At 40.4% G+C, this 15,138-nt stretch overlaps 1 protein-coding gene across 4 annotated transcripts in view; it reads left to right on the top strand.

The window, feature by feature from the left end:
• Positions 1-6,621: 6,621 nt before the first annotated feature.
• fat2 (FAT atypical cadherin 2) overlaps positions 6,622-15,138 on the top strand; it is a 98,417-nt gene continuing 89,900 nt past the window's right edge. For 2 of the 4 annotated variants that reach the window (XM_018092823.2, XM_018092824.2), the window contains exon 1: positions 6,625-6,854. The gene's annotated coding sequence lies outside the window, so the exon portion shown is untranslated. Of the gene's footprint in view, positions 6,855-15,138 lie in introns of all 4 variants that reach the window. The other 2 variants (XM_018092826.2, XM_031898702.1) reach the window with 2 other exon arrangements.

Below are 15,138 nucleotides of genomic sequence, written 5' to 3' on the forward strand. Positions count from 1 at the left end.
GTTACACCTAAAGCTACACTAAAAACAGATTAGGAACACTTATACAGGGATAAAATGCGATAAAACCACAAAAATTGTGCAAATCAGTGAAACAACAAAATAAGTCACATGACAGTGTAATTAGTGGTCAGAATATCTGATCCAATAGTCACACTGTCAAAATAAACAGTTTTTAGGTAAAAGAAAGTGGCAAAATGAAAAAAAAAAACCCAAAAAAACAAAACAAAAAAAATCCCAAAGTGTTTGTGTATACATGTGTGTACATGTGTAAAAGTTGTGTTATAGTGTGTAAGTGTGTATATGAGTGTAAATAAGTGTATAAAAGTGTGAAAAATGAAAAAAAAACAAAACTGCTAAAATGTGTGATGTAAGTGTGTGTAAATGTATGTAAGTGTGTATAAATGTATGTAAGTGTGTAAATGCAAGAAAAAAAAAAAAGTCCTTACCTGTCCTGAAGACCTGATCGCCTCCTCTTCAGTGGGCCGGCGCTCCTGGGGGAAATAGGAAGCAGGAAGCAGCAGACGCGATGCGATCGCGTCTGCTGCTTCCTGGAGGGTCCTGCGAGCGATCGTCTCGCAGGACCCTCATGACAGCCCCCCTGGCATGTTGCCCAGGGGGGCTGTCATGGATAGAAGCTCTCTGCAGCGGCGGCACATGACGTGTCACATACGTCGTTGGCAGTAAAAGAGTTAAATCTAAAATGGCATTATACAATGGATTGCACTCGGGAGACTGTAAGTACCCAGTGGCAATATGAGTTCCAGTATGATTGCCGGTGTTATTCAGTGTGCATCTTGTCGCATGTATGTGGTCCTGGAGCAGCAGTTCCATGCAGCATTTACTTGTGAGAGATGCAGGTGGGTTTTTCTCTTGGAATCTGAGGTGCAGAATCTAAGGGGGTAACTGGCAGCACTGAGGGCAGCTGCAAACATGGGGGAGAACAGGAGGCTCACTGAGCAACCACTGGCAGGGGCAGGTGTAGTGGGGGGTGGAGAAGGGACAGTGGAGGTTAATGAGGGAGACAGGTTTGTAACAGTTAAGAGGGGAAGTAGGGGACGCAAGGGTAGGGGGGCTGCGTCACAGCTTGTACAAACCAGCAGATTTGCCGCTTTAGGTGAAGATGCTGGGGAAGACAGCTCTGAGCTAGCATGTATGGAGCAGGCTGACTCTCAGAGCACCCTGGGAGCCGGCACCTCTAATACAGGTGGGGGGAGTAGTACTAGGAAGGGAAGGCAGGCTATAGTTGTAGGGGATTCAATTATTAGAAGGGTGGATAGGGTAATTTTTCGCAAAGACCCTACATGCCGAACTATGTGTTGCTTGCCTGGTGCTAGGGTTCGGCATGTGGTGGAACGAGTGGACAAATTGTTGGGAGGGGCTGGGGAAGACCCGGCGGTCTTGGTACACATAGGTACCAATGACAAAGTTAGAGGAGGGGGGGAAGTCCTCAAGAAGGATTTTAAAAAGCTAGGCGAGAAGTTGAGGGTGAGGACTTCCAAGGTAATTTTCTCAGAGATATTACCTGTGCCACGAGCAACGTTAAGAAGGCAGCAGGAGCTTAGGGAGATTAATGCGTGGCTGAGAGATTGGTGCAGGGAGGAGGGCTTTGGGTTTCTCGAGAACTGGGCTGATTTCTTAATCGGCTACAGGCTCTTTGCCAGGGATGGCCTGCACCTCAATGATGATGGGGCAGCTGCTTTGGGGGAAAAGATGGCTAGTTGGTTGAAGGAGATTTTAAACTAGGAGTGGGGGGGGGGGGGGTGAGGGTGCAGTTGGTAATTCTTTGGTAGACAGGATAGATGAGGTAGTGGGCATAGTAAGGGAAAATGGGGGAGGAGACTTGCTTTGGGATACTGATAATGGCAGGGAGGCCCATAAGTTGTTTACATGTCATTCTCACGCCGGTACCAGTATTAAATGTATGTTTACCAATGCAAGGAGTCTGACTGATAAAATGGGAGAGCTGGAGGTACTGGCGTTGGAGCGGAAATATGATATGATTGGCGTTGCTGAAACTTGGTTGAATGAGTCGCATGACTGGGCAGTTAATATTTGGGGTTATACATTGTTTCAGAGGGACAGGGGCAATAGAAAAGGAGGAGGAGTGTGTCTGTTCGTTAAGCAGGAAATAAAAGCAAATATTAAAGAGGAAGTGATGGGGGTAACAGAGGGAGCTGAATCCTTATGGCTGGAGCTTCTCACAGATAGTAAAGAATCTACCAAATTAATTGTAGGGGTATGCTATAGACCCCCTAATGTAAGTGAGGAGGAGGAGGCTCAGCTCCTGTTGCAAATAGAAAAGGCTGCTAGTTTGGGGCAAGTGATAATAATGGGGGATTTTAATTATCCTGATATTGACTGGAGCCATAGTACTGCCAGGACAGTAAATGGGAACAAGTTTATAAACTTGCTGCATGACAACTTTATGTCACAGGTTGTTGAGGAGCCAACCAGGAACCATGCTATATTGGATCTAGTGATCTCTAATGGCCCAGAACGTATAGCAAATGTGCAAGTGGTTGAACCCCTGGGTAATGGTGATCATAATGTTATTTCATTTGATGTTTGGTGCAGGAAACAAATTTACACAGTGACAACTGAATTTTAGGAAGGCAAATTTTAGCTCCTTAAGGGCAGTGAAGTTAAGTTAAGTTCCTTAAGTCAGAAGGGACAGTAGCTGCGTTTAATGAATATAAACACTATAACAAGTGTTGTAAAACAGCAATCTGGAGGGCAAAGATAGAAAATGAGGAGCGCATTGCGGCAGGGGCCAAGACTAACCCCAAAAAGCAGTTGTGCTTAACCAGTTCTTTTCTTCTGTGTATACAGTGGAGGAGCCAGTGCGCCAAGTCCCACCCAATAGCTGCACTGTTGCCTCAGCTCCAACTACACAGTGGTTGACACAGGATATGGTGCTTAAAGGGTTACACTAGATAAATGTAAACAAGGAACCTGGGCCAGATGGAATACACCCTCGGATACTGAGAGAGCTAGGGTCAGAATTACAGTGGCCCTTGTTTCTGATATTCTCAGACCCGCTTTCATCAGGTATGGTACCTAGGGATTGGAAGAAGGCGAATGTCATTCCTATATTTAAAAAGGGAGTAAGATCTCAGCCTGGCAATTATAGGCCTGTAAGTTTGACATCTGTGGTGGGCAAGTTATTTGAAGGCTTGTTTAGGGATCACATACAAAATTATGTACTGGAGAATTCCATTATGAGCAGGAATCAGCATGGCTTTATGAAGGACAGGTCATGTCAGACCAATTTAATTGCTTTTTATGATGAGGTAAGTAAGAATCTGGACAGTAGTGATCCAGTAGATATAATCTATTTGGATTTTACCAAAGCATTTGATACCGTTCCCCACAGACGACTGCTTTCTAAACTAAGGTCTATTGGTCTTAGTGAAGTCGTTTGCACATGGATAGAAAACTGGCTACAGGATCGGGTACGGAGGGTGGTTGTTAATGGTACATTCTCTAATTGGAATAAGGTTCTCAGTGGGGTCCCTCAGGGTTCTGTACTGGGTCGACTTTTATTTAACTTGTTCATAAATGACTTAGGGGAGGGTATTATAAGTAATATATCAGTGTTTGCAGATGACACAAAACTCTGCAGACCAGTCAATTCTATCCAGGATGTGGCATCCTTGCAGCAGGATCTTGACTAACTGCCAATCTGGGCGGCTAAGTGGCAGATGAGATTTAATGTGGATAAATGTAAGGTCATGCACCTGGGATGTAAAAATATGCAAGCCACTTATACCCTTAATGGGACTGCACTAGGCAAATACATAATGGAGAAGGACATTGGAGTCCTGGTAGATAATAAACTTGGCTGTAGCAAGCAATGTCAGGCAGCAGCTGCAAGGGCAAACAAGGTTTTGAGCTGTATTAAAAGGGGTATAGATTCACGGGAGGAGGGGGTTATTCTTCCCCTTTACAGAGCGCTGGTAAGGCCCCATCTAGAATATGCTGTTCAGTTTTGGTCTCCAGTGGTCAAACGGGACATTATTGAATTAGAGAGGGTCCAGAGAAGGGCAACTAAGCTGGTAAAGGGTATGGAAAGTCTCAGTTATGAAGAAAGACTGGCCAAGTTGGGTCTGTTTACACTGGAGAAGTGGCGCTTAAGAGGTGACATGATAACTATGTATAAATATATAAGGGGATCATATAATAACCTTTCTAATGTTTTATTTACCAGTAGGTCCTTCCAACGGAGACACGAGGGCACCCACTCCGTTTAGAAGAAGGGAGGTTCCATTTAAATATTTGGAAAGGATTTTTTACTGTGAGAGCTGTGAAGTTGTGGAATTCCCTCCCCGAATCAGTCGTACTGGCTGATATATTATATAACTTTAAAAAGGGGCTGGATGGATTCTTAGCAAGTGAGGGAATACAGGGCTATGGGAGATAGCTCTTAGTACAAGTTGATACAGGGACTGGTCCGATTGCCATCTTGGAGTCAGAAAGGAATTTTTTCCTCTCTGCGGCAAATTAGAAAGGCTTCAGATGGGATTTTTTGCCTTCCTCTGAATCAACTAGAAGTTAGGCAGGTTATATATAGTCATTATGGTTGAACATGATGGACGTGTGTCTTTTTTCAACCCAACTTACTATGTAACTATGTAGCTATGTAATTACTGTTTAAATAATTTTTTTAGCAAACTTAAGGTAGGAGATCCGAATCACGGAAAGACCCCTTATCTGGAAAACCCCAGGTCACGAGCATTCTGGATAATGGGTCCCATACCTGTATTATCGGTAATGGGGACCTTAAAACCGACTGTTCAGTCACTTCTAGTTTCCCCACTGATACTGGTATACAGTTACAGTATACAGTACACTGTTTAATAACTGTTTAAAACCATCAGTGTAATGATATCTGAATTATTATTTGTCAGCACTACAGGAAACAGGAGATACCAGTTTGTAGAAAGTAAGCTCATGCCATTCCATATTTCTTTCTCTTTTGTTATTCCGTTAATGTGTCACAACATTTCTTTTATGGTGATCAATCACTGGCAGGTGGGGTCAGCTAAGTCATTATGGCAATAGACTATTCTTTGTGTATAAACAAGCAACGACATTGGTAGCATCAAGGAATTAAAACCTTAGATTCCAGCTCAATGGAACTGGGAAATACTCATACTATTTGTGGGAAATTGTGGACTCTATAGAAGCATATTTGGGCACCATGACATACTGTAAGTGAAGGATTAATCTCTACCACTTGTATTGGTAATCATATTATTGCCATGCATTGCAGGGTCACCTGAAAGAGGTGGTGCAGTTCTTCAAGACCCTGTGATTGCATTTTGCAAAGGGGCCTGCAGCAGGTATAGGGGACATTTTGACCACTACCACCTGTGCCATATCTGAACATTTATCTTTTTATATTGATAATGCTGAATTGATATAGCACTAATGTGTTAAACAGCACTTTTAGATCATGCCTGTCCCTCTGAAGCTTACAACTGAATCAGTTTAATAAGATGACAAAAAGACTCATTTACAAATGCAACCGCAAAGAGCAAAAATGGACACAAATTAAATTTGACACCATTCATAAAGAGTACTTCTGTGCACTTGTACTTAGTACTATGCGTTCACCAGGCTGTTCTGAATAGTGTGTTTATCGATGCCAGGGTGCTAGTGATTCCAAGGTTCCTACAATGGTTTGAATTATCTTTTGTGGAACTCTAAGGGGCTGATTTACTAACCCACGAATCCGACCCGAATTGGAAAAGTTCCGACTTGAAAACGAACATTTTGCGACTTTTTCGTATGTTTTGCGATTTTTTCGGCTTCTTTACAAATTTTTCGTTACCAATACGATTTTTGCATAAAACGCGAGTTTTTCGTATCCATTACGAAAGTTGCGTAAAAAGTTGCGCTTTTTTCGTAGCGTTAAAACTTGCGCAAAAAGTTGCGCTTTTTTCGTAGCGTTAAAACTTACGCGAAACTTTGCACCTTTTAAGTTTTAACGCTACGAAAAATGCGCAACTTTTCGCGTAAGTTTTAACGCTACGAAAAAAGCGCAACTTTTTACGCAACTTTCGTAATGGATACGAAAAACTCGCGTTTTATGCAAAAATCGTATTGGTAACGAAAAATTCGTAAAGAATCCGAAAAAATCGCAAAACATACGAAAAAATCGCAAAATACCGATCATTACGAAAAAAACGCAATCAGACTCATTTCAACCCGTTCGTGGGCAAGTAAATCAGCCCCTATCTCTCACAATCCCCAGCAGCTGAGCCAACAGGGAGATGTTTTGCATTCTGACACTGGAAATTAAAGGACATTTTAGTGCAGTTTGCTGTACATGACAACAAATCACCTATGGATTGATGCAATAGGTACACTGACAACAGGGACAACAGGATGAACTGAAAAATGTTCTGCTTCCTTTATATTTTAAAACTACCAAATCCAAAGTGAGAAAAGTGGGTTTGCGAGAGTCACAATGCCTCCTGCTCCCCCCACTCTAATTACAGCAGTGAATATACCTATCAGCATGCAGATCTAGAATTTGGCACTGTCACAATCCTTCACCTTGGGGGAGAGAAGCTCCCTCCTCCTCCGCCTCCTCTTTCTTCTCTCCCCCAGCCTGTCTGACAAGAGCCGTGCTTTCAAGTCACACCTCTTTTTTCTTTCTAGCGTGCACTTCTGTCTCCACCTGGGGCAGGTATTAATGCGGGCACTTGCTCTTACTACAAAGCAGAATTCCATACAGGAGGAATATGGAACACTGGACTTCCCTGAACTTTAGGGTAGACAGGAACCCTCTATTGGATACACAAATGTTCTGAGTGAGTTCCTCCAAGGAAAGGACAGCACCCTAGCAGGTAAGTTTATCCGCACCCTTTCTACTTCAGTGCATTGTAAAAAGTGATGTTTCTGCTAGCACAAGGAACAAAGTGAATATAGTGTTAACTGCTGTGCTAGTCTCGTAGTCTTTATGTCAGTTTAGTCCAGCTAGTTAGAACATGACTAGAACAAATTCATACTATCATACTATCATCTCAGCATCCATTAGAAACTGCATTGATATTAGTTTTGTGTCTATTTAAGGACCTTAAGTTCCATGGTGTTTCATAGGGTGCCATCGGCTGCTTGTGTCTTCTTTGTTCCAATGGCTTTGTGCTATTGTTGGACTGACTTGGCATGCAAGAGTATAAGTTGTTCCAATAAGACCATCCGTCAGAACTTGCATTTATATTGGTATATCTATTCAAGAACCCTAGGTTCTATAAGGTGCCTTAGAATGTGTGTGCTCTCTTTGTGTAAATGGCTGATCATTCAGGTTTATACAATCCTGGCAGCTTGGTCAGACATCATCTTGTGTGCTTGTTGGGCGCCAAGTATAAAGTCGATAGCTGTAGTATCTGGAAAGGTTCTTGGTTGTGTAATAAACTCAATAGTACATAAATGGTATCTGCATCCATGGCATGGCAACACGTACTGGTATATCCTGCAATCCTCCAGCAATGGTGATTTAAATTATATTATGTTCCCTGTTAAGGGAACATGTATGCACTTGCTAATCAGATGCTTAGCCGGGTTCTATGCTGCCTCAGAGATTCTTGCACTGCTAAGCATAGGGACAATGAAGCCACTGAGCAAATTAGTTTACTGTCTAGCAAATGGACACCCACTGAGCACAAATTCAGCTTGCCCATTCACACACAGTCACCAGCTGCTGAAGACAATTAGGTGAAATGGGGAACCATCTATAGAGGATCATATTTAATATTGAAAGAAAGGGGCCTGTTATTTGTATTCTTTTATATATATTCTAATTAAAGTTTATTGTTTTTTGTATGCTATTTTTATTTATCTGCATATTTGTGGCTGTGCATATAAAAACAATAACTGCAAGGTGTTTGTATGTACTTCCTGTGTTTGTGTGGGTTTTCTTCTACAATCCAAAAACATACAGGCAGTGTAATTGGCTCCTGTTGTAATTAATCCTGGGATTGTGTGAATAGGGACCTTAGAATGCAAGCTCCACGGGGACTAACATTTTGGTGATATATATACATATATATAGCATATATGTTATCATATTGGTTGAACAAAGCAGGAGTTATGAAGCTTAATCAGTAATTTTAAGTGATCAAAATGTCATTAAAGAATGTATTTACCAAACAATCACTTTTGCACTTACATATAAGACATAGTAACTAAAATTGGTCCCTATTTTGTTTTAGCATTCCCTGTTATACAATTAAATTTTTGTATTTAAAACCAATGTGTGGGCCGCAAAGCTAACTCTTGGAAATCTGGGTCCCCAATAGGTGAAGAAACACTGCCTTATTTTAAGATGTTTCCATATGCCCTTGCCTCAAGTAGGGGATTTGTATTAGATGTACCAATGGATGCGAAAATATATATAGAACAGCAACTCCAGGAATGAAAGTGATTCATGTAAGCATATAAAGCCAACATGACAGTCCCTATCGGGACCTTTTTTAAGTTTCCTTGAGAACCCTTGAGAATTAGGAAAGCAAACCCTTTGGTAGATAAAAACACTTAGTATGACTGAGCATTTAGAGAGACTTAAATATCTACTTGTATCACATTAGAAGAACCCTATCATTGTCATAGGAGAGGTAAAGGTGCTAAATCAGTTATAGGATGGAACATATAACATGGTGTGGAGATTTTAAGACAGAGAATTTATGAGAGGATGCAATGAAAAGATTGGTACGCTATCAGGATTATTAGCTGACATGACAACTCTAGGAGATAATGATAGAGTATAAAGTCAAGCTGGTTGGAGTTGCAGAAGTCTTTTGCACAGTTTGTACGATGCATGTAAGCACAAAATTGTATTTAAACATTTTTCCTTGAGAAGAGCTCAAACATATTGATTTGAATCACCTCTGAAGCAAAGAGAGGACCTTACAAAACATATTTTTCTAAAACATTAAAAATGCAAAAAATGCCCACATCAGATTCTCAATACATGTACTCAAAGATCTGCTCATTTATCAACCTGACCAAATATTACTGGGGGCTTTTTTTTTATATCAAAATTCACATTTGTGTAATTTTTGTATTTTTTTCTACTTTGTATAACAACGAAATTTTAAAAAACTTGAATGTTACCTTATTTATTTAAAAAGTCAGAATAAATAGTTAAATTGCACTGAACCTACAGATCTGCTGGTTTATTAAGTAATAAGGGAAAGTGTGTCCTGGGCATTTGCAGGGACCCAATACACTGACTAAATCAGATTTTTTTCAGACTATACTGAAATTAAAGATTAGCAGTAACATTTGTGGTCTTTATACCCCTGAGTCTGCTACAGTTGGAATGTTCCAACATGAAAGTTGTATGATTTGGCTTAAGTAGGCAAATTACTCTTCTACTGGCCGAGACACAGCCAAAAAAACCTTGCTGTTCCACATTTCTCATTCTTCATTAATGTTTGGAAACATAAATGTTAGAAAAAGTCACAACACTGCCTTTCATTTAAGAGGAATATGTATTTTATCATTAACAGACTAGAAAATGCTGAAAAATTTGTGCAAAATGACATGTTTCAAAGGGATAAAAAAGGGATAGAAGGGCAGGGGCAATGGGAAATGCATAGGTGAAAGCAACAGACAAACCAAGGAGTTATAAAATGTTAAAGGGTATATAAACCCTTGATAAAACTCTCCTGTTGCCCACCCCCGCCCTCATTTAACAAAGCAAAGTGTTTCTCTGCAGATGTATTGCAACACGCAGAGGTAACTTTGTCACCTCTCTATCATTGAAATGAATGGAAGCTGCCTTTCATGACGGGTGGGTTTCATTTATATCAATGGCGGGAGGCAAGGGGACTATCAGAGCGTTTTCCCACTGCATGAAATACACTAATGGAGAAATGCTATGTGAGCTTAACTGAACCCCAAATGCAACAGAACTCGACATTGTAGACATTATAGGGTCATTTATCATAGGTATGCAGTGCCATATTTATTTCCCAGTATTCAGTAAGTAAATCGCTGCACCGCGTATGCCATCCCACCGGCGATTTACATTCTAGCCGGTGGGATGGCATTTTGGGGAGATTTGTCGCGGGCAACTAATCTCCCCGTCTGTCACGGCCCTTAACTATGTCTGGAGTGGACAGGACAACAGCTTTTATTGCCCCTATTTGTTCCTAGAAGCAGCCCCCAACTGTTGCTAAACTGCATTATCATTCATAACATGGGACCTAAAGTTTAACAACAACAATTGGCCCAAAATTGACTTCCCCGGCACAATGAGATTCTGCATTTTAGTCTCAAGCATTAAAAGAATTATATCTGGTTGAATCAACACCACTATTACCTGTTATCGTATACTTTGGAAATGAATAGCAGAGTAATAATAACTAATCACCCCAGTGGGATGTTTTATTACAAGGCCTGAAGTCTGGCAGCAAGATAAATTCCCTTTGAATGGTTCAATTAAGATGTCATTATACAGATCAGTGTGTAAATTCTCCTTTATCTTGGCCTTGGGAGCAATGTATGTTGTGGGGAAATTTGATCAGTAAAAACCTTTCATATATTCAAAGGGCATAATAAAAACCTTGAGCAGTGGAAAGGAGTAGGGGCTAGAAGAAATACACCTGGAAAGGCAAAGTATAGGCATTTCTATTGAAGGGGTCACGTGTGCTGGGGTCTTACTAAACTTGGCTTGTGTCAATAAGCAGAACAGATAATCCCCTCATTATGCATTGTTTTCTTTCTCCAAGTTCTCTTATCAGCAAGTAGCTCAACCACACAAGCACTGACCCCCTTTAACTCAATAGGACAAGGATATGGGAACCCGGACTCCATAACACCATTTATTAATACTACTAAAAAAAGCCTTTCTACTAGTCGGACTAACCAATAAGTTGATTTATTTCCCATGTGTATTCTGTGGAATGCCATAGACCTAAAGGTGCCTACTTTAAGGTTTATATCTCTTAATGTATTGCTGTGTGTATCTGTAATTCTAGGTGAAGTAGTGGCATGGAAACCTGCCTTAGCAAGCATTCTCTCTAGTATTTTAAAGGGTTACATTTTTAAGTAGCCCAAAAACACAGGTACTCAGATGCACTCAGCTATCTGTCTAGCCATGAGAATCTTTATTTCAGTTGCTGAAATCTAGTTGTATTATGTTTTTCAGTAGAATTGCTTATTAAGCAGAAATGTTTTATAGACATTTAAGAACCAGGTTTCATTGAATTCCAGAGTGTTTTATATATACAATTATTATTATATTTTTGTTACTGCTGGGATTTTAAGTGCTTATTAATTGTAGGCCTTAATTGAGCAAATGTAACCTCAAAATCAGTAGATCAAAATGGTCTTGTGTCTGCAGTAGAGAAGCCAGTTGTTATGGCCTCACCAGAAAACCTTTGTTGGGACCCTCATGATGCATGATCTGTTTTTCACACATATTACTAAACTGTGCACCATCTAAAAACTGTTTTAGAATGTTTGACCCAATCCCTACAAGCTACTATCTCTATTTTATATATAACCCTTTATGGCTACCTTTTCCTAAGGTGCCCTGACAGAGGTGCTTTATTGCCCTCAGGAGAAGAGATTTCCTATGGACGATAGATCTCCCTATCTGTGATAGTCCTATTTGTCATGGCACTAAGGACTGAGATTTATGCTAAGCATACATATATCAGGGTCAGCTACCTACCCTGGGGCTTCTATTCCTACCAGGCCCCAATTTATAGAACAAAGATCAAGAAGAGCAAGAGTACAGCTTGAATTGGGGGCTTGGTTAATGGAGTCTTTTGGGATTCCTTTTAGATCTAGCCCAGAGAAGAGGCATTCTCATTACCTCTGCTATCCTGACAACCCCCTTACATCCAGTCTTTGCAAATGCTCTCTAAAAATAATCTGTAGCTAACCAACCAGATCTGTAGCTCTCTGATGCTAGCCAACTGCAGTGATAAGGCAACAATAAGAGCCACATGGGTATTAATTTGTTTAGCTGGCTAACCTCGTTTTGTAAAAGGCGCCAGATCAAAATCTGCATTAAGGGCTGAATCGGCAGATGGAGGTAGAATTCCTATTATTTCTACCTCCGGATCTGACGATTCAGTCCTGAACATCAGTGGGGGAAACTAAAAATCATGTTGCAGGAAAGATCGTAATTCCTACCTGTATGGCTACCTTTTGTAATAAATGGTTACAACCACCAGAGAATTAAAAGTGTGACTTAAATGATAATATTGCTGTAAATGCTATCTGTTAGGGGCTATTTTAACAGCTTACAAACTTAATTTATTATTGAGTCACAATCTGTGCAGGTTTGAAGTTCCCCCATTGCTGTTTTCATCTGTGTTTAACACCTTTTATCTACCCCGTGCATTTGTTCTTGTCTGCTGACTTGCTCATTATATGGGTTTTTAAACATATAATTTCCTTTCGTGTGGAAAATGTGGTCTTGTACTCAACATGCTGTCATCGGGAAGTGCATACAAATTTGTATTGCTAACAAAGAGTGAATTAGTTCTGGTAGGGGAGGTGTGCGTGTGTAAATTAAAAATATATATAATATTTCATTGTGTACCTAGTAAATGTTTCATTTTGCTCCCAGTTTTGCCTGGATGATTACATATTCTTAATAAGGAATGAAATTTGGGATGAATAACTATAGCATGGAGACTGAAGTATACATATACAGTATATATATATATATATATCACTGTAGGAGTGAAGGAAGGGTTTCTGCACTGACTTTGAAGTGTGTGCACTTCAAAGATTGCACTACAACATGGGCACCAGTGGTTCTTAACCATGACCAATGGGTTTATTACACAGCCAAATAAAGAATAAGAGGTATTTCCATTCTACAAAAGATGAACAAATATTTGCCGTACAATAAATGATGGCAGGAAGAATCAATGTGCTCAAACACCCACGCATAATTTAGGTAGGGAAGCATGATAGGGTAAATGTGTAATATTCAGTAACTGGATACTCTCATGTTAGCCGCAGAAAAGGACACTATCCTGGATCAATCTCCCCTGTGGCCCCTATTCAAGGTGGGTGTCACCTGGGAATTACTAACCCCAGAGTAGTTCTCCTTAGTGGAGCACAAGCTGCCTTAAGCTGGATGTACATATCCAGATTTGAGCGAGTAGTTTGGCTGATTTCAACAATACTACCTATTAATCTTGGCACATATGGCTAATTGGGTGCAGTTTAGCCAGCTAATCCTGCAGTCCTGATGGATCAAGGATTACCTGGCCTGGCAGAAAATATCTGTTGGCTGGCTAACAGGAAGGGGAATCACAGATCCTTGTTATTTTCTGCAGAACAAAGAAAACAATAGAAAATAATAACAATATTAAGGTGGCCCCTTGCATGGTTATCCATCCATTCAGGCCTCAGGCTGACTAGTTTGAGTACCACAAGGGTTAGCAAATGTGCGACCACCTTAACATTCCTAGAGTGTTCTTTAACACTGTATTATTTTCATTTATGGGGTCCCTGGTCACTTGGTGATGGTCTTCCTGAAGGCTTAAACTTCTCTTCCAGCACTGAGACCATGTATCTCAGACACTCAAGAACCTACACCCACTTTCCGAAGCTGAGTCCAGGTGAAAGCAACTATTGGTTCCCTCCCCTTTTTATAGACTATGCAACTAGGGAATAGCAATAATACACCTAGAAAATCTTTCGAAGAAACCAGGGATGCTCAATAACAAAGGAAAAAAAAAGAAAAGAAGACAGAGTTGCCCTGAATGAAAATCTTCATAGACACAGAGTTGCCCTGTTTATAGATATTATAGTTAATACATGTTATTGTTGCTCACATTTTCATCTTATACTGCCTTTAAATCGAATGGAACACCATATTCTAGTCTTATACGGCTATTAACACGGCTTCTGCAGAATTATGCCTGTGCCATCTTCCATCCGCTGGTTTCTGGGCTATTGTAGCATTAATTGTTAGCATTTGTTATCTCACCCACACAATTACTTACCTGCATTAAATGTTGCTCCTTGTTATAGTCTTATACACAATAGAGTACTTGGGGATCCACAGAGAATAATTAATCCAGCATTAAATGTGCAAGAGATGCTATCACATTCATTACATAATCTCCGGGTTGTTATAAGCCAATTTAATTTGCATAGTGCTGTGTGTGAGTCCCATACAGTTTGCATACCAATATATATTTATCTGCTTTAATTAACTTGCTCCCACAGTCTTACTCTAACCATGCAGTCTTCGCCTGGAATGTGGCGAATGTCAGATAAAGTGGAAAAAGTGCATTGGTGGAAAAAAGTCAAAAGACAGCCCATGCTACTCTTGTTTGAGTATACTAGTTCAGCCCGAAATCCAGTGGTGACAGGATGGATACATTATAATGAATAGGGGCAGCACAGGCCATTGTCTGACGTTAGCCTTTCAATTATTACCCCACTTTCCCAGTGTATTAGGGCAGGGTTTACCTATATAGATTATCACAATGGACAGCAAATTTAGGCTGATGGCCCACAGATAGATTAAGGGGGCCACTGGAAATTCACTTTATGGCTGGTGAAGGCATTTTTTAAGATGCCACTTTGGCCCCTTCAGACTGAGTCAGCAGCTTATCTGCCCTCTTCAACTTCCTCAATATCAGGCAGGTTTAAACATTAATTCAGCATAATGTACATAGTGTTGTCTGTTCTTAACTTTCTATCACTTAATGAAAACTAGCGATGAGCACATTTTTTCGCCAGGCATGGATTCGCAGCGAATTTCCACATTTTGCCATTGGCAAATTCTTTTGCGAAACTTCCGTGAAAATTCCTGTGAAAAAATTTGTCACGTGTCAAAAAAAATCACAGTGGCGTCAAGAAAAGGGCGACAAAAATAAGACGCGGGCGACAAAAATAAGACACGGGCGACAAAAAAGTAACGCCACAAATGCGTTCTGCTGATTTTTCGTCGTTTCACTAATTTTATTATCGTTTTGCGAATTTTATGGCGAATCATCACTAATGACAACCTTTTGTAAATAAACCTTTTTAGCTTTATTTTGAAAATTAGAATCAATAGGAACAAGCCCCAAACAAAGTAATTTGACTCAGAAACCATCCTCAGAATGGTTTCCCACCGAAAATGTAATTCTTTAGCCCAGGGGC

This window comes from Xenopus tropicalis, chromosome 3 (genome assembly GCF_000004195.4).
Source record: "Xenopus tropicalis strain Nigerian chromosome 3, UCB_Xtro_10.0, whole genome shotgun sequence".
NCBI lineage: Eukaryota > Metazoa > Chordata > Amphibia > Anura > Pipidae > Xenopus > Xenopus tropicalis.